General features: G+C 42.1%; 2 long non-coding RNA genes across 3 annotated transcripts; both read right to left on the reverse strand.

The window, feature by feature from the left end:
• Positions 1 to 2306: 2306 nt before the first annotated feature.
• LOC147654935 (uncharacterized) lies at positions 2307 to 3024 on the reverse strand. Its single transcript, XR_015283477.1, has 2 exons — positions 2640 to 3024; positions 2307 to 2510 (listed from the first exon to the last, which is right to left on the reverse strand). It is a non-coding gene; the product is annotated as an uncharacterized LOC147654935 (long non-coding RNA).
• Positions 3025 to 11169: 8145 nt separating this feature from the next.
• Positions 11170 to 22908, reverse strand: LOC111926938 (uncharacterized). Of its 2 annotated transcripts, XR_002863287.2 has the most exons (4): positions 18162 to 18243; positions 13484 to 13542; positions 11468 to 11659; positions 11170 to 11269 (listed from the first exon to the last, which is right to left on the reverse strand). It is a non-coding gene; the product is annotated as an uncharacterized LOC111926938 (long non-coding RNA). The 2 variants fall into 2 exon arrangements; XR_002863289.2 differs by lacking the exons at positions 11170 to 11269; positions 18162 to 18243 and adding an exon at positions 22630 to 22908 and having other exon boundaries at positions 11404 to 11659.
• Positions 22909 to 23114: the final 206 nt, after the last annotated feature.

The following is a 23114-nucleotide window of genomic DNA, read 5'->3' on the forward strand; positions in this document are numbered from 1 at the left end:
GCACATCTGTAAGAAATTATCTTGGACTCAAGAGTTCTTAATAGCCACTAACCCCAGTACTAAAATCCTTATTAGAGTAATACGGAGCTAAAATACTGCCCTAAAGCAGGTGGTCTGGAGAATGTGCTTCCAGAGGTAAGATTCTGGCAGTGCTCTCTTCATGAGCAGCACCTTCCCAAGATAGCCATGCTTGCCCATGCAGCTCTCCCAGAACAGCCACTTCTAAAGACACAAACTCTGCGTGCTGAATAGCACTACTGTACTCACAGTGTTGTATTTCAGTGTCAAATACAAATGTGCTTGGCAAAAATAGAGTAATGGTTACAAAATACAGGCACACTGTTCAAAATGTTGCTATCAGAGAGATTCCTGGAAAAGGGAGCTGTGCTTGGCAGGGACAGTCCCATGTTTCATCTGAAGGAGCACCGGCAGTGATGCACCCCACTGTGATATGCGGCGGTGTTTGTGGAAATAAGGGTACAGGGTGGATCAAGGGCATATGAAGATTACAGCAGCCTCCACCCATGTATACATCCCTGGCCCCAGCCCAGGCTGCCACATAATTCCATGCTGGACAGTGATCAAAGGGTTCATCCTGAGCTGAGAAAGTCCCACGGGGGGAGGGGGAGCAGTGATCCCCAGCCTCCAGCCCACCCTTTGTTCAGCTTGCTCACAAGTTTCCCAGCTATGTTTGAACTCCCGCCTCACACTCACAAGCACTCAGCCACTGCTGGTGGTTTCAGGGAGATGAGCAATCAACCTTGACTTCACATTAGCTTCATCCAAATTACATTTGAATCCTTTCTTAAAAAAAAGTGTTTTAAAGCTTTGTGTTCAAGAGAGGGTGTAGACAGGAGGGAAAAAAAAAAAAAACCAAAAAAAAAAACACTAAAAACATGGGGGAAGAATTAGGTTTAGAAGAGCCCTTTGGAGTTATTTCAATTAGTCTGGGTGCCAGAGACCTCTGGAGAAAGGTTCCTCTTAGAGCTACTGAAGTAGAACAGAGCATTTCAGGGTCTCACTTCCCCATTGAAATAGCAGCAGGACAGGAAAAGCCTCTTCTTCTGGATTCATTTATCTCCTCGAACATACCGGGTTCGAGGTACACCCAGTGCTGTATAGCTCTCAGCAGCAGCTTACCTCTGACAGGTTTTGCAGAAGCATGTACCCTGGCAGGGGGGATGCAAGCAGGCACAGCAGTGTTTTGAACCCTCAGACATGGTGGGTGGTTTGAGAAGTGGAAACAAAAGTTTAATCCTGGCACTAGTGAAATCTGCTGGTCCTTCCTTACCCTGCTGGTTGTTGGTGCTAGGGTGGTCAATGCTTTGAGGCACAGAGTGTGAAGCAGCCATTGAGCTGGAGGATTGATCCACTTGTATTTGGTCAGGTGCTTTCTTGACAAAGCAAGCCTTCTTAGAGTTTGCTTTCAGTATTTACAAATATTAGGCAAAACCACTCAACCTAAAATCTAAGGCTGCAATAGGGAAAGTCCTTGCCTAAAGGTCTCACACTGGCAGGACTATGAGAATCTGACACAGGCTACCAGTCAGCTGCAAATTTCTAGGTTTTCTTCGTCTCCATAGCATCATGAATATCCCTCAAAACCATCAGGCCAAGACACAGAGAAGCTCACTGACCGGTTTTCTTGCAAAGGCTCCTGCTCTACCTGCCTCAGGTTGTTCATCTGCTTTAGTGAGAAGCCAGGTGTCTGAGTATATTGGTCTAAGCATGTGCAGCAGTTTATTCACAGCAGCAATGTGAAACACAGCAGTAGGAGGAACGAGGCTGGCTGGGCTGCACAGAGACTCACAGGGGAGCTTTGTGCAGATAATGTCCCTGGTCCTATCTATTTTCTCTGCAAGATAACAAGCCAGTTTTCTCAAACAGAAGCCTTTAATTGACAAAAGTATGTCCTGAAAGTTGGAAAGAGATTGATGGCTGACACTAAATAAAAGTGTATTTACTTTTAGCTCGTGGGGGTTTGGCTCCTCTGTTGCTGATACTAAAATGTCTGAGCCCAGTGTCAGTGTGTATGTAGCAGAGTGAATATTTGTTGGAAAAACAAACTAAATTATTCATGAAGGTTTTACAGTCCTGAATCCTTTAATTCCTTCATGTCCATTGTACAAAAGAAAACACCTATCTTCTCCACTTAGAGATTTTGTAAAGCAAAACTGGCTGGAAAAGCTTGGCAGTTGAAAGAAAACAAAAAATACTAATTGTTAAGCATCAGCTACCTCCCCTGCTGAAATTAACAGAGCCACTGCTTGAAACAAAAGCTGACAGAGCACTCTGGGAAACAGTGGGCAGGTTTGTTTGCAGTTTACTTGAAATCATCCATTCCAGCAGTATTTGCATCTTCCTCCAAATACTCAGTGCAGCTACGGACAGGACTCAAGGATAGCTGGGCTACAGGTTGTGTCCAGGAACCTCGCAATTCCCATCAATGCACATTTGTTTTCCAGCTCTTCCTTCCCGAAGAGGAAACCTGAGATAAATATTTGTTGTCACTGGAAAAAAGGAAAGGAGACCTGAGTTCTACAAACTGCTATTCAGACTCCAAGTTCAATATCAAAGCACTTTATAGTTACTAGTCAAGTGCAGGTTCTGTGGCCCATGACTTTTCAGCAGGAACTCACAGATATCATTAAATTCATGCTTTCTTGTAGACAGGAAAATTAACAGAGGGGTTGCTGAAGTCATCCTTCATCTTCTCAAGGGGTGTTGTAGGAGCTTTCAGCTGGACTGTATCACTCTACACAGAGCAGAGAAATCCTGCTTTGGACAGAAAAGCCTTCTACCTGAAAAACTCTGTCTTATCTTACTTCAGAAGGCAGTGGGCTACAGGAGGAAGGTAAGTCCTTTGCCAAGGGCAATGTCCAAGTCTTTCAACCAGGGCTGCACTGTACCACCAATTTTCACACATTAATTCTCATTCTTCTGTATGGAAAATCCTCTCTTGTTCTCAAAGGGCAGCTGGCTGCCCTAGTACAGGGGGGCCATCAAAATGCGCTGTATGCAAAGCTGCCCAATACATGGAAGAAACAAAGGGAAGAAGGAAAAATTTATTCACAGACAAGCAATCTTAAACATGTTACTTGTAACAACAGAGAGTAAACACTTTTCAGACAGAAAGATATTTTTCAAGCTGACAGAAGGGCTTCCAAGGGTAGTACCTAGCAGAGCCTGGACCAAGCACACAGTGAGCGCTCGCGAGGCTCTTTTCACTTACAGTAGAATAGATGGGGCCAGACAGTCTGGCAGCCTCACAAAGGCACAATGAGCAGGAGCCCTCTTTCCCTGTGAGCGTACAAACACAAGCACTCTACAATCTTTCACAGCAACACGCCAAAGCAAACACCAAATTGACTGTAGTATTTCAGAGAGATGGCCAAAGCTCACAGATATTTTCCATGTGATCCCCTGGAACAATCCAGCGCTTTCATTAGCACAAATGTGAAAATATGTGCAGTGGAGAAAAGAGAGATTAGTTTTAGAAAGTTTTAGAAAGGAACATAAACAGAAGCGGGTCTTAGCTTGGCCAGGAATTATTCTGATCCCTGTGAAAGCAATGCCAAGGTTGAGTACTGGGGTGCAGGATCAGTCCCACCGCACGCAAAGCACCACACTTTGTTTCCAGGTGAGGTTAGCTGACAGTCACAATGCCTAAAAATCCTGTCCTCCTTGGCACAAACTGATTTTCTTGAAGACAGGTGATGCATTCATATCACTCTGCTCAGACACAATCTCTGGTCATAAAATAGCAATGAGGCTGAGGCAATCAGACAGAGGATGGCAGCTGGGATAGCCAGTCTTAGTGCACTTGATGTAAACAGCAGCAGGACCTGAAAAGCTGCGAGGCCCCATCCTGAATGACTCAGGAGACACCGATCATCCTGCAGGCCTGCAATGAATCTCAGCACCCCATAGCAATGTGTGATGGGGAAAATTAACAGATGGTTAGGCTGCAACCTGAAAAATGGCAGAACAGCATCAGTGTAGCATTGCTCAGCAGTGTTTAGTTGTGGTATATCATTTTTGCAGCCTATTTTTGCCACAGACTTGGCTTGAAGTCCAGTTTCACAAATGGTCATCTTCAGCTGGCAATCTGTGGAGCCATGGGATTGGGAGATATTTCCAGGGGCTCTTAAAAGCTGACTGCAAAGCCACAGTCTGAAAAATGTCTCTTTGAAACCCAGTACCAGGTGAAGCACTCCCTGAAGGCTGTTCTTACTGTTGCCCTGTGCCTCAGTGGCACAAAGATGAATTTTCATGGAGCTGTGGGAGGAATCAATTTTAAAACTGGTTAAAGCAAATGAGCAAAAAAGAAGGATTACTTTTAACCCAAACTAGATCCCCTGATGGTTTGCCACGTAGCTGTACCAGACCTTTGCTGGCACCAATGAATTAACACCACAGTGCAAAATTAACACTCAAATTGCATCCTGAGGAAAGGAAGACTACTGCCAGTAGGCTGCTATGGCCCATCTTCCAATAGGAAACCTCTGACAGCTAAGTCTGTAGTTTCAGTTGTCCAACCCATTCAGCACACTGAAACTAGTCCTAGCCAAGCTAAGTCAAGGACCTGAGCTGGTCTTAGGCTTACCTGTATCTCCCTCTTCCCCCAGCTGAACAGGCCCAGGACCCACCACTTCCTCTCACAGGGCAAACAATCCACTCATGGAGAACCTCAAGATTTCACAATTAAAATTTTATTTACTAGTCTAAACTCTCACTTAAAAACCTACATTCACAAGACTCACAAGACACTCATACCACTGTAAAGTGAAACTCAGGAGAAGTTTCCCAGAGGACTTGTGACTCTCATGTGAAACCACCATAAAGAAGATTTAACAGTTGTTGCAATAAAAATCTCATGCAACAAAGATAACTGCACCAGGCTCAGCCACCAGCACACTAGGACCATGCATAAGGTTTCACATGAAGGTCATGAGAGGCTTCAAATGTTTCAAAGTTTCAAAAGAGATATCATAATAGAGAAACAAAAGAAAGGACATCCTGTGTCTGCCTGCTTACCCAGGGAGGGTCTGACTTGGCTGTATGGGGTGCACTCAGCAAAAGCTCCCTACAGCATACCTTTGGAGGTCCCTTCAGACAGCGTGGACTTCCTGGTTTTGAGAGACAATTCAACTCTTTTTGGTGGACAAAGTTAGCCTTTATAAATATTAGCCTCTCCAGGCTAAAGTACTATAATATCTTTGTTGCAATTACAGCAAAGACAAAGTTTAACCAACTTGTCTATTAATTTGTCAATTTTTTTGTTTATTAGTCTTTGTTCAATAAACTTATCCATTAATTTATTTTCATATTATATTTTCTACGGGGACAAAAAGTTCCACTCTGTTCCTATGCTATCCATTTTTACATTTTAAATGCAACATAAGATGAATTTTAAACCTAAGATTATTTCATGCAGCACCAGTTTTCAGAAATCTTATATCCATGTCTTCAATATTGCAAGACATATGTATGTTTTATGTAATAAGTACAGATCACTGAACACCTGAAAAAGAAAGGAATAATAAACTTAGAAAAGCCCACATCTTCAAGTAATATATTAAATTCTGATTACACACTCTAGAAAAGCATGCAGAAAAATGAGAAAGGTGGCAGATGCAGACGTGAAAGGGATGGTCAGAGGAACGGGTCACCTTCCAAAAAAGGGAGACTAAATAAGCCTTGGAAAAGAGGAAGACAACAGAGCAGGATAAGACAGGCAGCTCTGTGTGTATAGAGTAGAAAAGGTTAACTGTTATCCATTGCTTTTCTTGACACAAGAGTAAGAAGGCACTAAAAGAAAACGTAAGGCTGAAAGTTGATAAGCAAGAGAACAAAAAAGTACTGTTTTACAAACCCATGTGAGAGCACTGTGCGATGCACCACCATGGGATGGTGTGAAGCCCAAGGCTGTCCAAAGAAAGGTTCAAGAAGTGATTAAAAAAAGTAATAAAAGAAAGGTGCCCTCAGGACTTTTGGACAGGCACAAACATATCCCGTCGCACAGAACATCCCAAGCTATGCAGGATGCAAGGATCAGAGCCAGTTACAATGTGGCCAACATTACTGTGCACTTGCTTCCTTTCTTGTTTTTCTTCCCCAAGCACTTGCTGTCGGCCACAGATAGACACAGGGAAGAGAAGGCTCTGGGGAGCTGAAAGGCCCTGCTCTTGTATCTTCCCTTCAAGATTAGTCTGCTTGAGTGGCATGCTCTGTCACTTGATCAAGCTTCAGAGGTGACAGCATGAGGCAGGCTGAGAAGAAGCACCACAATACCTCTAAATGCTTCTAAGAAAAATGATCCCTCTTTCTTTATTATGATATAGCTTGTCATATAATAGCAATAATCACAATTGCTTTGTAATATACTTGGAGCAGCTTTGGAGATTGATTAAATGCTTCAGCTTCCCTTCAGCTTTAATCAACCTGAGCAGCTGTTTATCACTCAGAATACTTTAGATCAATAGAGCTTATACCTTTAAAATAGTATGGTCCACACCAGCTCCCTTAAAGCTGCAAGCAGTAATTACAGTAAGATCCTACTCTGTAAAGTTAAAAGTAGATGTCATAAAATTGGTAAAATCACCACAGCCCCTAGCATAAGACACTTTTGAAATGTGGCCTTTCCTAATTTTGAATTTGTCTCAAGTTCTTTGATAAAGGAGGGGCTGGAAAGGTTGTGAGCAAAATTCTGCTCAGACCTTGCCACCAGCTCAAACAAAAGAGCCAGGAGACAAGAGCAGGACACCAACCTCATCAGCCACAGACCTGCTCTCCAGGAGTCCAGCAGCACAGGAAAGACCAAGGGTAAGTCCTAAGCACAAATGAGAGCACCTCAATTTAAATGGCAGTAAGGGAGCTAAAACCATCAGTGTTAATGATTCTGTGAAATGTCACTATGTCTTGTGACTGTCAGCAAGCAGCTTCCGAAGCATTACAGCAATAAAGCTTTAAACATATTTTGGTTACATAAAAATAAACAAAATCATACCAAAGACAGTGTGAAAATTTCTACTGACTCTCATGGGTTCAGGACCTCACTCTCTGTGTTAATTGTGGCACATTAAATGAATGAAAGTTGAACTCCAGGCATACAATCATCAAATCCAGATGAAAAACACTGGAAAAGTTCATTTCATCATACTGCCAGACAAGACAAGACAAACTCTTGGCTGGTGCCTTGAAAAGACAAATATTTGGATAGGAAAAGAAAAAGCAGTTCAAGTCACTGCTTCTAAAATGATATGTTATGGAAAATCATTGCATCACTTTTACTAGCAGTTCACAGCTTCTCATTAATTTTGCAAAATTGCAGTAGCTGCTGCTTTCTGAGGTCTACTGGGGCAGCAAGGCATCTTGCCTGCTCATAGGGGAACCAAAAGCAATGCCCAAGAGAACTGCCACATGAAAAATAGTGTTTAGATGGAAGGTGACAAGATTTGGTATCATTCTATACACATCTGGGACCTGTGTTTAAAAGAGACAACACTGGGACTGTTTCTTCCACCCACACATCCACAGCAATACAGGTCCTTTTCCACAGCAGAGAAGACTCCATGAAGCAGTATTAATGTCATGTTGTGTCAACAAATACATAGCACACCAGGACTTAGGGCCCTTTTGGGTGGCCCAGCCCTCTAACCCTCATCTGATCCCAGCACAAGGCTGAAAAATGAGAAAATTGTCAGGAAAAATATACCACATACTATATTTGCTTTATTAGACACTGAGGCATATTAGGTTAATGATCATTAAAATCCAATTAAGAGCATGGCGAAAAAAACTCTGTGTGTTTAGAAGGCCCCAGCCTTCCAGTCAATCAGGCAAAGGAAGAAGGAGGATAAAACAAGATAAACACAGTCTGTCATTACTGTTGCCATTCAGAAGAGGAGGAATGCTGGATAAACTAGAGATTTTCCACTTTATCATATTTTGCTGTTTTTCTCAGATGCATCTGGAATTTCAGCTGTTAAAAAAAGGAGGGAGATGAGGGAAGATGGGCTCTTCAAGTTGTTTTATAAAGCCAGAAAACATTTCACACATTTCAATTTCTACCACTCTTGTGTTCCTTTTCACACTGCTAACCACTTGAAAGCCTCTTGCAGGGGAGAAGCTACCAGAGAAAATAGTTTTGGATGCTCCTTGTTTATTATATGCAGATTAAGCAGTTCTTATTAACTCAGTCTTCATTCTTCCTTCATAGGTAGCAGTGCTGTGATATTATTTGCAAGCAGCCAAGGTAATTACCATCCAGCAGGGTCCAATTGTTTTCAATTAAAAGCTTGACTGAAGTCTTTAGTTTTTAATACCATTGTGACCATCTGCTTTCACTGAAGTTCATCAGCAAAGGCACAGGCCTCATTCTAATGCTGCTTAATTATATGGAGGAACTTTTTTTTGGTCAGAGGTTCATTTTTTCCTGCTAAAGAAATGGGCAGCAGCGGGGCTGCCTGGCTTCTCTAATAGCCTGCAGCAAGATGGAGTAACCAGGAAGATCATTACCTTCCTGGGAGATCCAGCTGTTATTGCACTGACAAAAAGATCCAGGGGACCAACAGGAGATAGCAGTTAACCTCAGCTGCCCTCCTCCCCGTTCAGTCACTTGCCTCCTTTTTCCACCAGGAAATCTGAAAAGGCCACAAGGAAGAGGATTTAATCTAAAACAGAGAGTATGATCCTCCCCTGCTGATTAGATTTTCGGAGTTGGTTCCAGGCCAGGAGCGCAGGCAGGCTCTCCCGCTTGGGCACACATCCCCTCCTCCTTGCACATGCGGTGAATCTTTTGCAGTCCTGTATCATCTCAGATATGAGGATCTTCAAATCCCTTACAGGCATTCATTAAGCCCCGTGCAATCCCCAGGAGAGGTAAGTAAATATAATTTTCCAGATGGGGAAATTAGGGCGGCGAGAGGTTAAGTGACTAGCCTGAGGCCGAACAACAAATAAGTGGCAGAATCAGCATGAGGATCTGCCAAGTCCCAGGTTTAATGAAAGTCTCTCGAGTGCTCAGCTCCAGAAAAGGAAAAGCAACACCCCAGTCCTCAAATCCTCAGGACACTTAACTCATTTACTGCAGCTCTGCTTTATATGTGCCAGTGCTAATAAGCGTGACTCTTAACATTTCCAGCTGCACTGTGCGCAGAAAGGCGTTCTGTAGATTTAATGCGGGAACTGCTGTCTCAAGGCAGGGAAGCACGCTTGATGTTGTTCCATATCATCGGCCCAGGCAGGCACACAGCTTCCTTACGGGTGCCTGCTGCCATTTCTGTTACACACAGCTATTTCCAAGGATTAGCCCCCTGAGCGGCAGGTACTTTGCCAAGCACCAGTTAAAGAGGAAAAATAACTGGTACAACACTGTCAAAGCTGAGGAGATGCACTGTCTTGCTCTGGTGGCAGTTCAAAACCCTGAAATAAGAAGCCAGAGGGTTCTCTAGGCTGGCCACGTAAGTAAATCCATCACTCCACTAAATCACAGAACTGTTCAACCAAGACTTCAATCTCTGCTCCTCGCTAATCTCTGGGGAGGCAAGAAGCTGGGTTTCACCCTTACCCCAGGGGTGCCTCTCTCCTTGGCACAAGTCTCCCCTCTTGGCATGGGGAGCTCGCCCCAAGAAGCGCTCCCTCCCAAAGGCCAGCAGCTCTGCTCTGCCATGGAACGTCAGCAGAAGCACTAAATCGACATCAGGGCTGTTAGACAAGCCAGGTCTTGCTATACTGAGACCTCTGCAGCAAAGGCATTGAAACAACTGGAATCTGACGCTTGGCAGATAATTACTTCAGAAAATGGTGTAAATTACTTCAGTATTTTGAAAGGCTTGAGGTGTTGCTGCTCAACTACCTTCAGCTACTTGCAAATGTAATGCAATTTGTTTCCATACAGATTTATTTTAAAGCTGTGTGTAGTATGTGTCCTAAATACATAATTACACACCAGAGTATAATGGCTCATTCGGGTTTGTTTTGTAACCAATATGCATTTCAAAAGCAAATTCTGAACGAATATGCAGCAACAAACACGCAGCACACGTTCTGGTTTCTTACACTTCCATTCTTAAGATCCTCCCAAAGACCTATTCCTGACAGAGACAGAGACATGAAAAAGTGAGAAGAAGTAAACCCTTTCTTTAAGAATTACCTTGAAGGGAACATAATGACCCTGTTAAGAAAATAGTCCAGTAAAAACATTTTTGGCATGGATGTTCTGTGAATTGGATGGCCTAGGAAATCAGTAATAAGATTTTGCATTTTTCTTTCTGTGTTTGAAACTAATCTGTACTCATAGCAATTTGGCACAGCTATTCCAAGGAGTTTTTTCAGTGACCTATGTAAAATCATTTGGCAGTGTCCAATTGGGCAGCTCTTACAGAGCTGTGTATCCACTGCACAAATTACAGAGACATTTCAGTTCTTTTCCAATATATTCCTTATAACCACCCCCCTCCCAAAAAAGATGGTTTCTGTTGAAAAGTCCTTCACTGACATGAGCAGTAATGCACCAATCAATGCATGCAAGCGAAAGGTTTAAACAGTAGTTGGACTGATGGGAGTAACCCAGGGTTCATCTTTAAGAGTACTTCAGACAACCACTCTCACTTATTAGTAGTTAGAATAATCTGCCTTATTCACTAGTTATGGCCAGAAGTATTTGGGTTTTTTTCCTTCTTTTGTAATTCCCTGAGCTGCCCTAAGACAAGGAACTGCCTTTTGATAGGAGTGCATGACCAGCAGTGCTTTTCCTCACATGTCCCCAGCAAGCTCCCAGCAGCATGGAGAGCACTAGGTCCATCCTGCTTTATTGGAAGTGTTTAAAATTGAGATGCTGAAATCAGGGACCATCTGCATCAAGGACTGGATACTTCCAAAGGACGGCTAAGATCTTCATCTCCCATCAGAAGCATCCTTCTTTCTCCATCAACTACCGAAGAAATTTAACATAAAATCGCTCCCAATTCTGGCAGCTGAGTTAATTGCCCAAAGAAAAAGTAAATTCTGCCTGTTTGAAACTACCTATTAACTATATTTAAGCAGAGGAGCAACTGGATGTAAGAGGTTTCCTGTATTAAAGATGAAAGGGAGAGAAAGACCTTGCTTTCTGCCTTATGGTCATTGTGCATGTAGGTCAGTGAGGCAAAGCAAGACATGAGATACCTGTGGTTCTGGAGCCCAGTGAGCAGACAAGGCCTGCACATAAACATCCATGAAGTATAGCTGTAGCCTTCTCAGTTTATTCCTCAAAGTGCAAAAGCATCTGACATTGAAAGAGACAACAGTTTTTTGATGAAAAGTAATAATCTCTACTTCATCAAGTGAGATAATCCCCTTTCTCCTGCTAGTTTCAATCTAAGTAAAAAATCCAAATATCATTTTTCTCTCTTCTTGCTATTTTTATTAATTCAATTAAAATACAAGATAATTTAAAAATTAAACTAGATGGAAGATTTCTCACAGTACTGGAATTTTCCCAGGTGATCTGCAGCACCTCTCTGCTGAAGCTCCAGAGTATGGAAGTCTTCATTCATTTGCCTTCTTTCAAGTCACACATTTACTGGGTCCAGATGGGATCTGAATTTTCAGCATATACATTTGAGGTCAAAGGGCTGCAATGTTAGTGTTCAGATTTTACCACACTTTTTCAGACCTGAGGGAAAATGAGATTTCCAAATGCATCTGTATTATAACAGTTCCATTATATCTCTGTTCTTTTTAGATCTAAAAACATTGCAATTCAAGTCAGAGGCAGCTGAGCCTAATGAGATGAATCAGTGGAAAAGGACCCTTTGGCCTCAAGACTTGAGAGGTGTGCCACACCAGTCAGTCAGCTGAGGGGAAGGCTGATTGCTCATCTAGGTCTTCATGGGTGATCTCTCTATTTCTGTTTCTTGAATTCTTGTAACTCTTTCCCCCAAACCATCTCCCTACAAACTTTTTTAGAAACAGTGTGGCAAAATGCTTCAGTTTCAGCTGCTGGTAAGGAGAAAGAAAGCCAGTATCTCATGCTTTGTATACTTTTTCCTCTGCACAAAAGGAAAAGCTCCCTCTGTTTTTCTCTCCTGTACTTATCCCTTCTTAAAGCACCCAGACAGCTTAAAGACGTAGATGTAGAGTCTGAGTATCCAGAATCTATGTGAAAAACAATATTATCAGAGGATCAATCTGAAAACCTGTGTTTCAGTGAGCTTTGTGCCATTTCCTGAATAACAACTTCAGATCTCTTGTACTGTCTTATAATTACGAAAAATATAACTTGGTATAGAATGCACTGTGTCAGCTTTGATTATGCCAGCAAAGAAAGACATGGGGTACAGAGAGAGAATAAAGGAAGAATGATGGCTGTCTACTGGCTTATCAATTTACATCTCTCTACAGTAAATCTAAGTCCTTTGTGCTGTCAGTCATGCACTCCTACAGCAGTGATTGCTGGAATATGAAAATCACAGCTATGAGATCCATTTGTACATTCCCGTATTTGCACAGCCTTTATGGGTTTATTGCTTCAGTGGCTGCAGCATCCCCCATCAGCATGGGTCCTGAGATTTGAGGCTTGGTGTTTGCCCCCACTATGCAGCTTATGTGCAACAATCTATACCAACACTGTGAATCACCACCTTTTCAGTTCAAATTGTGAAGGAAAATGGAAAAAACCCTCAGGAAACTGTAAAGGCAACAAACGATCATGCGTTAGAGGGCCTATTTCAGGCCTATAAATTTCAATAATATGCTGCAATTGTAGCTAAAAATAACACACCTCCTCATCAAATATTTACTGTGACATAACCACCTAGCCAACATGATGTTTTTGAAGACATTAACAGCAATTGTGTATTTTCAGATGAAATGACACACTGGAAATTAATGAAGACCAGAAGACATGAACAAAAACCACCTCACTGCTGCCTTCACTCCTATAGCAACTGTCAGCAGCAAAGAGCAGCTTCCTGGAAATTTCTGAGGCATGGAGTTCAGAAAACGAAAAATCATGCTTATTGCAGGCACAACACATGGTTATGCACACACACACATACACACACTCCAGTTTTCTATGAGCTGAGTAGTAATTTAGGGCCTCACTCTCCCCAGCTCTCTCCCACCAGGACCCACAGCCAGGAGAAGGTCAGCAATGTTTCTTGCTGTTGTAAAATACACATGGTCATGGAAAAGTGTTTTTACAAACCTTTTATGCACCCTGTGAGGGGAAACACTCCACCATGTAAATTTCCCACAGGGCCACAGGTAACAAGCAAAGAGGAAGAAAAGAATCAGAAAATATCCTTGCTCTAGGAGCTGCTCTCAGCTGTTTTCCTACCACAGAGTTACCATTAAAATTTGTAGTAGGATACTAGTCCTCATCCAAATACTTGAATACTATTTGTCTCTAATGGGATAAGAATTATGATGCAAGAAAAACAAAAGCCACTGGAAAATATGGAAGGATAACGAATTATTGCTGATTTCCTGGACTTACGTAAGTTGATCAGAATCCCTTAGAAAACTCTGCAAGCAATGTTTCTGTCTTAAAATTCTCTGCATTAAAAAAGAGAAAACTGTCATATTCATACGCTCGGCTTTTGAGCTGCATTCTGTAAGGCAAGAACGATTCTTCCAGATCAGCAAATCTGTACAATATGGCAGTGTTTGGTTCCCACACTGAATAAAACATGGTCTGTCCTATCTGATCCTTTATTAGACTTGGCATTATTTTCCCACTATAAACATTCCTAATAGCATTGGACCATTTTCATCATGAAGTAACAAGAAGAACATTAAATCACTCCTTGTCTTTAAAGTAAACACATACATTGTGTTTTGGGGTTTTCCCTTGTGTTGAGACTGAAGTATCTTAATATTTGTGACTCCTTGGGGCTACTACCACTGAAGGTTGTCTCCTCCTTGAACTCTCATAAAATCCCAAAAATCCTGTGTCTGGGAAGAAGGGATTGTCATTTACAAGCAAGTAAGAGACAGAAGGCTGATAACATTTTCATGGTTTACCCTTAATTTTAGCTGGAAAAGATATTTGAGTCCTGCAGTTTGATTTGAACCAGTAAGGCGAACAGCATTTGTTATTGGAAATAAACAACCCTAAACAGTAATAAATAACTCTGCCCTTTTTGCAGCTCCTTGGACATCTGCATTACCTCCACTCCAAGCCAGTCTCCCCTAAAGTAAGACAATCACCCCCTGCACTATCACAAAGAACAACGCTGGGATTAACGTAGGGTCCACTGGAGTCAGGAGCCTGTTAATGACAATGGTCAGCAGAGGATGTTCTGGGAGCAATAAAAGAGAAAAGAAAGGCCACAGTGAGCTATAGTTACGGCCTTGCATTTCTCTTTCATGGTTGTGTATCTTTTGAATGAGACTGGGTTTTTATTTTAGGCTGCTGCCTGCTGAAAGTGCCCTGGTCAGTCAAAGGCAGAATGCAGAATACAGTGCAGTAAATTTCTGGTCTTGAGTTTTGACTACCAGACTTTAACAATCTTGCCAAAACCCTGAAGAGTATCTGTGCCCATAACACAAGCAAGTCCATTAGAATGCTCCTCTGTCTTTCTCCTTCTTCACGTTCTTTCACCTCAGAGACATGTTTTTGCATAAGAAGTACTTGAATGACAGCCCTAGCAGCAGCCTATCACACCACAATAATAAAGGATTAATTACCTCAGTCATCAGCACTCTATTATTATTTGTAGCACCAAGTGCATGCTCTATTTTTGTGAGCTACAAATGCCTGGGAACACCAAAAAGAAGACACTGCATTAATTCAACAAGTCTGCTAGCCTGCACCTGCATTTAATTAGTTACTCAAATCAGACCTGCAGAGCCAGGAGCTGCAAGCGAGAGTACTGCTGGCCTGGCTGGGCTGCCAGTGTAATTAATGACATTCTTACTGTGGCTCTCTCCTCTGTGCAAACAAAAGTTAATCATTTACTGGGAGAGTCTGAGCTGATGCTTCTCCACCGTTTGAGCCAGTGTGTAGAACATTTCAGTAAGGCTATCCCCCACTTCATATTTACTGCTTGCTTCCCAAAATGATGTGTTGACCATGGTTTATGCTACTGGAGATCTACATGGAGGCAGGGGTTAAGAAGGTATAAAGAAAAGAAAAAAGAAAAAAAAAAAAAAAAAAAAAGGAAATTAAAATCTGAACTAGAGAAGTGCTGACCATAAAAAAACCCACCACACAGCATCTGTCCCCAGCCAAAGGCTTCTTTGAGCAGAGGTTTGGCAGAATGACAGCTAATAACCTGGCTGTGTTGTCATTCCTCTCACCTTCAGCTTTAGTGTTTGTGTAAGCTTCAAGCTATTTGTACGTAATAATGGTTGTATCCTCGAAGCACACTTTCAGAAAGAGGTAAGCATCATTATTGCTATTAAATGCACAACAAAGAGACTAGCAAAGGATCTTCTCCAATGTTTCCAGAGAAACCAGCAGAAAAGCAAGGTGCCCTGCACGTTTGCATGCCTGCAGCACAAGAACATTCCTCTTTGCCAGGAGCTCGGGTGACCACGGGCACCAGAAGGCTGACAAGAAGCCACTGCAGGAACAGAGGCTTAGGCATGGAGATGATGCCTTCAAACCAAGCAGTACGAGTGGAGCATGTCTGAACAGAGAGATCGGGGTACAGGTCTGAACAGGAGCCTTGCACTTTCTTCATTGCAAAGGAGCAGGTTGGTTACTGCTCACAGCTTTGTCTTCTGCTCCTTTATCCAAAGGCAGTCAGCACCATTTCCAAGTGGCATAATGGGGCTGGAGCAAGGACAAGAGGGAGAGGGATGGCAGTGCTAGGCAAGTCTGTGGATAAGGAGACAATTCTTTTCTCTGCTTGCTGGAATAACCTTCGGGGGTGACATGAACTTTTTTCCATACAATTAGACTGCACATGGACTGTTTTGCAAAGTGGGGGGAGAACAACTCAACCAACAACAACCTTTGAAATTTTTGAAATCCACTATTTAGAAATTATGGGCTTTCTTTTTAAATTTTTTTATTTCTCTTTTTGAGAGCAGCTTGGTACATCTCTTTTTAAAATTAATGGCATATACTTGATCAAAAATGCTAAAATGCTGGTTCCAGCAAATTACACAGATAATTAAGTCTAATTTCAATAATGCTCTGAAACACTACTAATAAATCTTTGGGCTCATACATTCCTTGAATATACTCAAGCTACTTTCACAAGCACCAAAATCCACCCTTGCAGCTCCTTTTCTGTCAAGCTTTGGCAATCCCAAGCTAAATTCTGCTGTCAGTTATATCCTGTAAGTCTGGAGCAATTGCTTGTCCTCGGTGGCATAACTCAAGATTACAGCTGTGTAAATGAGCACAGAATGTAGCTTGAGATGTTGTAAATCTGACCTTCAGCTTGCTTCCATGAAAGGGGAAAAACCAGGAACTTGTTTTCACATTCACTAAGCTTCTTGAAAAACTACCCTGCATAAATATTATGATTTCAGTCATAGACATAGCAGATTTAAAATGGAGTTAAACCTGCCTAGTATCTAGACCTACCAGGAGGGGGAAAGATGACAAGTATAATATTATGAGCTACAGCAAGCAAAGATTGCTTTTAAACACTGACATGCGCTTTGGCCTCCTACCACGGCACTTCAAGACTTCCAGCTTATTCTAGGTCAGTGCATGACCTCAGGATACTGCAGCATTTCTCCACCAGCAGCACTTGAATGTTGGTCACCCAACCTCCATAGATGCTGATCACCAGCCTTGTTGTCTTGTTTTGGGGGGTGGGGTGGGTGGGGTGCCACAGAATTTGTGCCTCACAGACCATACCTGGAGAGTGTGAGACTGCTATGGACCATTGATCCTGTTGAGCTGCTAGCTCCCTGCTGCCATGCAAAGCTGACCTGAGGCATTTGGGGCCGTATCTTTACATGGGGATGGATGGGTTCAGTCCTAGTGCCCTTGCAGGATTTTGCACTGGCTCAGTGACACTTCTGCTTGTGCTTTCAAAATACAAGCAGACAGGAACCAGGGAAGTGAAATCTTCCTTTTTGTACTGACACCTCATGACTAGCAGGCCCAGCAAGTAAGAGAAACACACTCTTTCCCAGACTCCTTTAGCCACCATTTCTCTGAATTGTATTACAGATGACTTGTCAGGTAAAGGGTATGGTAATATATTTACCAAATAGAGTTAAAAGAATGAATATCACAAAAAGCAGGCCTCTAAACCAAACATCAAAAAGACAAGGGAAAATAATACTTGAAGTGCCTTTGTTCATGGAAGCACAAGTTAATTAATTAATGATTTTTCTAAACAACTGGTTTTCGAGAAAATATCATTTGCCAAGGTGCAGTACAATCCTTGCAGGGTTGCCATTTGCAGTTATGAAAGCATATCTGTTATTGCCATTATACAAGCCTGAAGGGTTAGCTAGTTTCAGGATAGAAAAGAAAAAACAACAAAAAAACACCAAAATACTGCATGGTAAGTACTCCTATACATGTTGATTTTGATCATCACATTATATCTTTTCTCTGATATGTCCACATAACATTCAGAAATCTCTGTCAGGCCACTAAGTATAACAAATTGCTGGCCTATACATTTCAGAATTTCAGCTGTCTAAAGAATAAAATGATGGCTTTGTACTACAGCACACAGCTGGACAAAGCTGGACAAAGATGCATATATCAGTGGCAGCAAAGATATTTATCTGCAGATGAAAAGCTTGCAGAGGATATGTCAGCATTTTATTTGCTTCTAGACTGCATTATCAATCTTTGGCATTACTCAAACTTAAAAGTCATTGCATTATGCAAAATACTTTCAAACAAGCAGCATCTCTTGTCTTCATTTCTAACTTTCTTAAAGCATAATTTGATGCATTACCATAAATGAATGAAAGAGCCACAAAATCTCATCAAAATGAGAAGGGAGAGTGGATCTGAGTCTGATGACCTGCAATTTGCCTGCTATTGGGGGGCTGCTTTTAAAAAATGGACCAAACTCACTTTGTGCTGATTGCTAATTTAACCACTTTAAATATTTTAATATATAATTTCCATTTTTCTTTCTATATTAAGAAGTGAATGTACTTTCCATTTTAATCCTCAAGCTGAAAAAGCAATGGAACAGTGTTTGAAGAAGCCATTTCAGAAACATGTCAGTTGAGGCATGTACCTGGAGAGAGCAGAATTCACAATATTCTTAACTAGCACCATCAACAGACTACCAGGAAACTCCAGAGGTCAGCTAAGGGCCTGTATTAATGATAGGAAACAAGAGGGAATTTCTCTTTACTCAACAGTGAGCATAGTTTCTGTGATAAAATCTTCCAGGTGCATGGTTTATTCTGGAAATAGTGGGATCTGAAGTTTGTTTTGCAAAGAGCAATTGTTTCTGTGGAACCAGAACAAAATTATCCACAGGTATTTAGACTAAAAAAATCAATAATAAAACAACCTAGATTTAATTTATTCTTTCTCCCTCTCCTGATTTCCCCTATCTTATCACTTCTTCAGGGCTTGTCTTGAGCAAAGCATCACTGTAAACTGATGTGTTTGGTGTAGAATAATAAATTTCATCCAAGACCTTTTGAGTTACAGGTCATTTAATATAGTAACTGTGGGCAAGGCGAGCCCCCATTGTGCTCCCACTGATGGCAATGAGTGTTTGCTGCCCATGAGTTCAGAAATGAGTACCAACTCTGGCTGTGAAAGATCACTCCTAATCTAAATTTGTCACACACTGCCACTGTCTGTACCTCATTTTCTGGGTGCCCATCTTCAGGCTCCCAGAGATTAATTTGCAGGGTAGGCAGGTGCTATTGGAAACAGGGAAGATGATCTCTGTTTCATGAGCAGAGACTCTTGCTGTTTGGATGCAGTTGCTGTCCTACACTCACAGCCCTTGTGAAGGATTCCTCACTGCTTCCACCCTAAATGCAGGCAAGTAAAAAAGGGGAGAGCTTATCTGGTTATGGCCTTGTGTCTGCAGCAGAGTGGCAATACTCCAGGGAAGCAGAGAATATATATAAAAAAAAAAAAAAAAAGACAAAAAAAAAAAGACAAAAAAAAAGGCACCAAAACCCAAAGAAACAAACAAAACAGCCATTTTATCATTTTGTGTTAGTGCTGGCAGAAAGCTGGGTGCAGACACTGTCATTTGGTTCTGGCTCTGGTCAGGATTTGAATTAAAACAAACAAAACACAAAACCAAACAAGCCCCAGGGAAACACTTTCTATCATTTCAGTAAAAGCTAACCATGACCTCTTGTGTCTGGCTAACTTATCAGATAGAAAATATTAACATCATGGAGCTCCAAGCAATTTCAACAAAAGCAAGGTCCTTGAGCTCCCTACAGGGACCTGCCCAGTTAGTTGACACTCTTTTTTGATTTTTCTCTCTACAACTAAGATTTTAGGAAACAAAAAGAATAAGAACACTTCAGTGCACCCAGTCAGCTGTGAACAGACAAAGGATGAAGGTACTCTGCTGAGAATGCCACAGGGAGAAAATGACTGATCCTCTGCAGTGTCCAAGGAAGCCAAAGCCCCCTACTGAATAGTGAGAGTGAAAAATAAGGAGATTAAATAAAACAAAGCCAACCACAAAGAATGTTTATTTAGTCAGGAAACAGCATCCATCCATAACCCAATGTTTCACTTCACAATTCTGATATGCTTCATTCCATTCTTTAAATGCATGCATATATATAAGTTCAAAAAGTCTGGATAGTTTCCCTTGCTAGCCCTATCATGTCAGATTTTCCATGTTTATAAGGTCTTTCTCTGTTGCTGTGAGATAGACCTGGGCAAATAAAAATCTATCCCTGCCTGACTGCACAGGGAAACACTGACCCTGAGTAACAACCACACACAAACAGTGTGGACAGCCCAGATTTCTCCCCTTTAACCAGTGCTGCTCTTGGAATATGAAAAGCAAGTCAGCATTTTTGCAACAGAACTTTGAAGACTATGGTCTTCACTGGAGTGACTCATAATTGTTAAACACAAGGAGAGCATCTGGCACATAAATGGTCAGTAATATGTGGACTCTGCAAACATTTAGGTGAGTGTTTAAGAGTATTGGGTAGAACCCTCTCCCCAAGGCCATTCATGGCATTTTCAATGTCAGAATTAATGGGGGAAAGATTTTATTTGATGGGTTTAATTTATAATTTAAAGTAAAGGGCCAGAGCTCAAATTGTTCTTTACTCATCAGAAATGAATAATACTGAGCTTGAAGTAGCACTAGATAAACAAATTACACAAGCAAATAAAAACATTATGATGGACTGCACCAGTGTAAGTGAAAAATATTATTTACCTTCTAAAAGAAAAAAATAGTTTTAAATGAACATTTAGTTTAATCTATGCCTTTAGAATATTAGTTTAAGAGAAAAACTTATTATCCCTTGGAAGATATACGCCCATAATGGAGACTTCTCAGGTATCTGTCACAAAAACAATCAAAATAGATGTGAACACACACTCTAGTTTTTCCATAAATGCTGACATTTATTTCTGGTAAATATTGTCTCTTGCTTTATCTCTGCCAGTTGGTATCACTTCATACCAATAAATCTATGCAGAACTCCACATCTACTTACTACTCTCATTGGATTAGCAACAATTATAAGTGACTGCTCCATAGAAACACTGGATGAAGTCCAAACTCTGTCCCCATGGCATGTATGCCTCCCACCACTGCAGAATCCCCCAAGAGATATTTTCCTGCTCCCAGGCAGTGTGGGTGTTCCTGGTAAACCAGGAAAGCACAAGGTCTGCCCCCGCTCTCAGGTCAAAGTGACCACCAAGCATTTGTTAACAATGAGCTGTTGCATTTTTAGATGGTCCATCTTACAGCCTATGTTGTCTAGCTAAATCTACCTGGATGACAGGCAGTAATCACATATACTTAATAATACAGACCAGAGGCTAGGATAATTTAACACAGCTTCTTCAGAACGCCCCTAGGAAAGACAGAGGAATTGCCACGCCCCTTTCCCAAATGGGAAGCAGTCAGTATGCACCAATACCAAGGAGGTCCTTTACTGCAAGTGTGATGAATGGCAACCACAGCCAAAGAAGCAGTGTCGTATGAAGAAAACACTTTGCTAAGAAGGAAAGCACTAATTTCACCCTGGGACTGCACTAAGCAGACAGGGTTCTGCAAAGCAGACAGGCCAAGCACAGGGAAGCAGAGGGTAATACAAAGGAATTTACTTCCCAAAGAAGACAATATTGGCAGTGGTGGGCTCAAGGCCAAAACAAATAGAGATGTATTGATTTTACATCTGCCCACAGGCTTATTTTGTTGTGGGAGAAGAGAGCCTTAGAAACCTTAAGCTATTTTCCATTGCAGGAAGCCCCTGGTGATGATGAGAATGCACGAACTGCCCATTGTTTCCCTGGGAGTGAATTGTCCCTAGGTTGTACCAGGTGTGCATTAGTCTGCTGGCACAAGGACTCTTTGAACCAAGACAGAGGACCTGAGAGGAAGGAGCAGGATAAAAAGATGAAAGCAAGAACAATTTCATGTGAATGTGGAGAAGGACAAAAAAGGAACAAAACCCACTTGACATGAGATACAGTACCCCGAAGTGAAAGCCTACCCCTACTCCAGGAGGACAGAAAAGTAGCTGTGACAACACACAACAGTCGGATTCACTAACATCTCTTCAATCGGTCATGAGCAAGGAATGTTCAAGGGAATCCCAGGAAAATACACCTTGTGCCACTGGTGAAAAATAATTTTTTTATTTTTTTTTTTTTCTGTGGCAAAGGAGCAGCCTCAAAAGGAAAAAAGAGAGTGGGAAGCCACAGTGGTAACCGAGCCCAAATAGCAATTGCATTGTAATGTCTGGGAATCCTGCCTCTGTGCAAGTAACCATGTGCTCGGTGATCCTGAAGCTGTTCTTTAAACATGCTCCAGCAGTGATGCATTTGTACTGTCCAAGTTTGTGCTGAAGACAGTTAATTCATATAGATGGAAAAAGTCTGATGGACGGATTGACCTCGGAACTTGGCCTGGAAGTTATTCTTAGTCTCCACAAGAAAAACACTGTTCATGTTGCATGGCAAAGCCTGAGAAGTGAGCACGAGAAACCCAGGGACATGCTGCATGCTGGTGATCCAAGCTATTGCTTGGGAGTTCTGTTCTCTTAAAGCCACTTCAAGATTCAAATTGAGTAATTTCTGCCTTTGCTACAAGCATTTCCCAAGCCTCACAGAGGTATGAGATAAGATCCAGTACTTCTCCCAGCACATTGCTGAATGGACAGAGAATTCTGGAATGTTTGGAGAACAAGCTCCATGTAAAATCTTCACAGATTCAGGAAAGTCTAAGGCCTGGTCTTGTAGTGCCTTCCACTTGGAAGTGGCTCTCCTGCCCTAACACCTTCAGTGAAGGACAAATGCAGCAAGGAGAATTTGCCCTTGGAGCTAAATAAACCTATTCACTCCTTTCCACAGGATGAAGTGTTTCTGAAGATGCAATACTGTGTCCTTGATAACAGTGGCCAGTTTGTCATCTGAAAGGTGGGAAGTAGCCATCACCTAGGCTGCTGTTACTGGAGTTATCCCGACATGGATATCAGATGTTCTCACGAGTATGAAAGACATCAATGAGCAATGATCCCTCCCACCTTTCAATCCCTCTGCTGGCTTATTCTGTTGAAGAAAATGCTTCTGTCTGTGGACTCAAGCCTGAACTGAGTCATTAAATATCTTCACTACAGTTGGACTCATGTAGATGCTGTCTTGAAACCCTTCTGAAGCCTGTTTAAAGACCTCAGGCCAGAACTTTGTGGGCACTATGTGTATAACTCTGTGCCCTAGCTGGGCAGCCCACCTGCTTTCCAGCCAGGATTCAGAGAAAATCCCTGGTATATCTGCACCTGGATTCCAGAAGGGCAGACAGGCTTGAGGACTCTCAGGGTGGGGATGCAACATAGCACCAGTGGCTGTGATGTAACAGCTCTCTCCTGGGCCAGCCTAATCCATCCTTGCTCCCTGTGGCCCTGCAACCAAGAGTCACTCTTTTCAAGAGGGTTGCTGGAGGCTGATCTCCTTCCTAGGCTTCTTCTGCACCTGCTCTCTCCTGGGCAGGAGCCCTGACACCTGGGTGACC

This window comes from Cyanistes caeruleus, chromosome 2 (genome assembly GCF_971803275.1).
Source record: "Cyanistes caeruleus chromosome 2, bCyaCae1.hap1.1, whole genome shotgun sequence".
NCBI lineage: Eukaryota > Metazoa > Chordata > Aves > Passeriformes > Paridae > Cyanistes > Cyanistes caeruleus.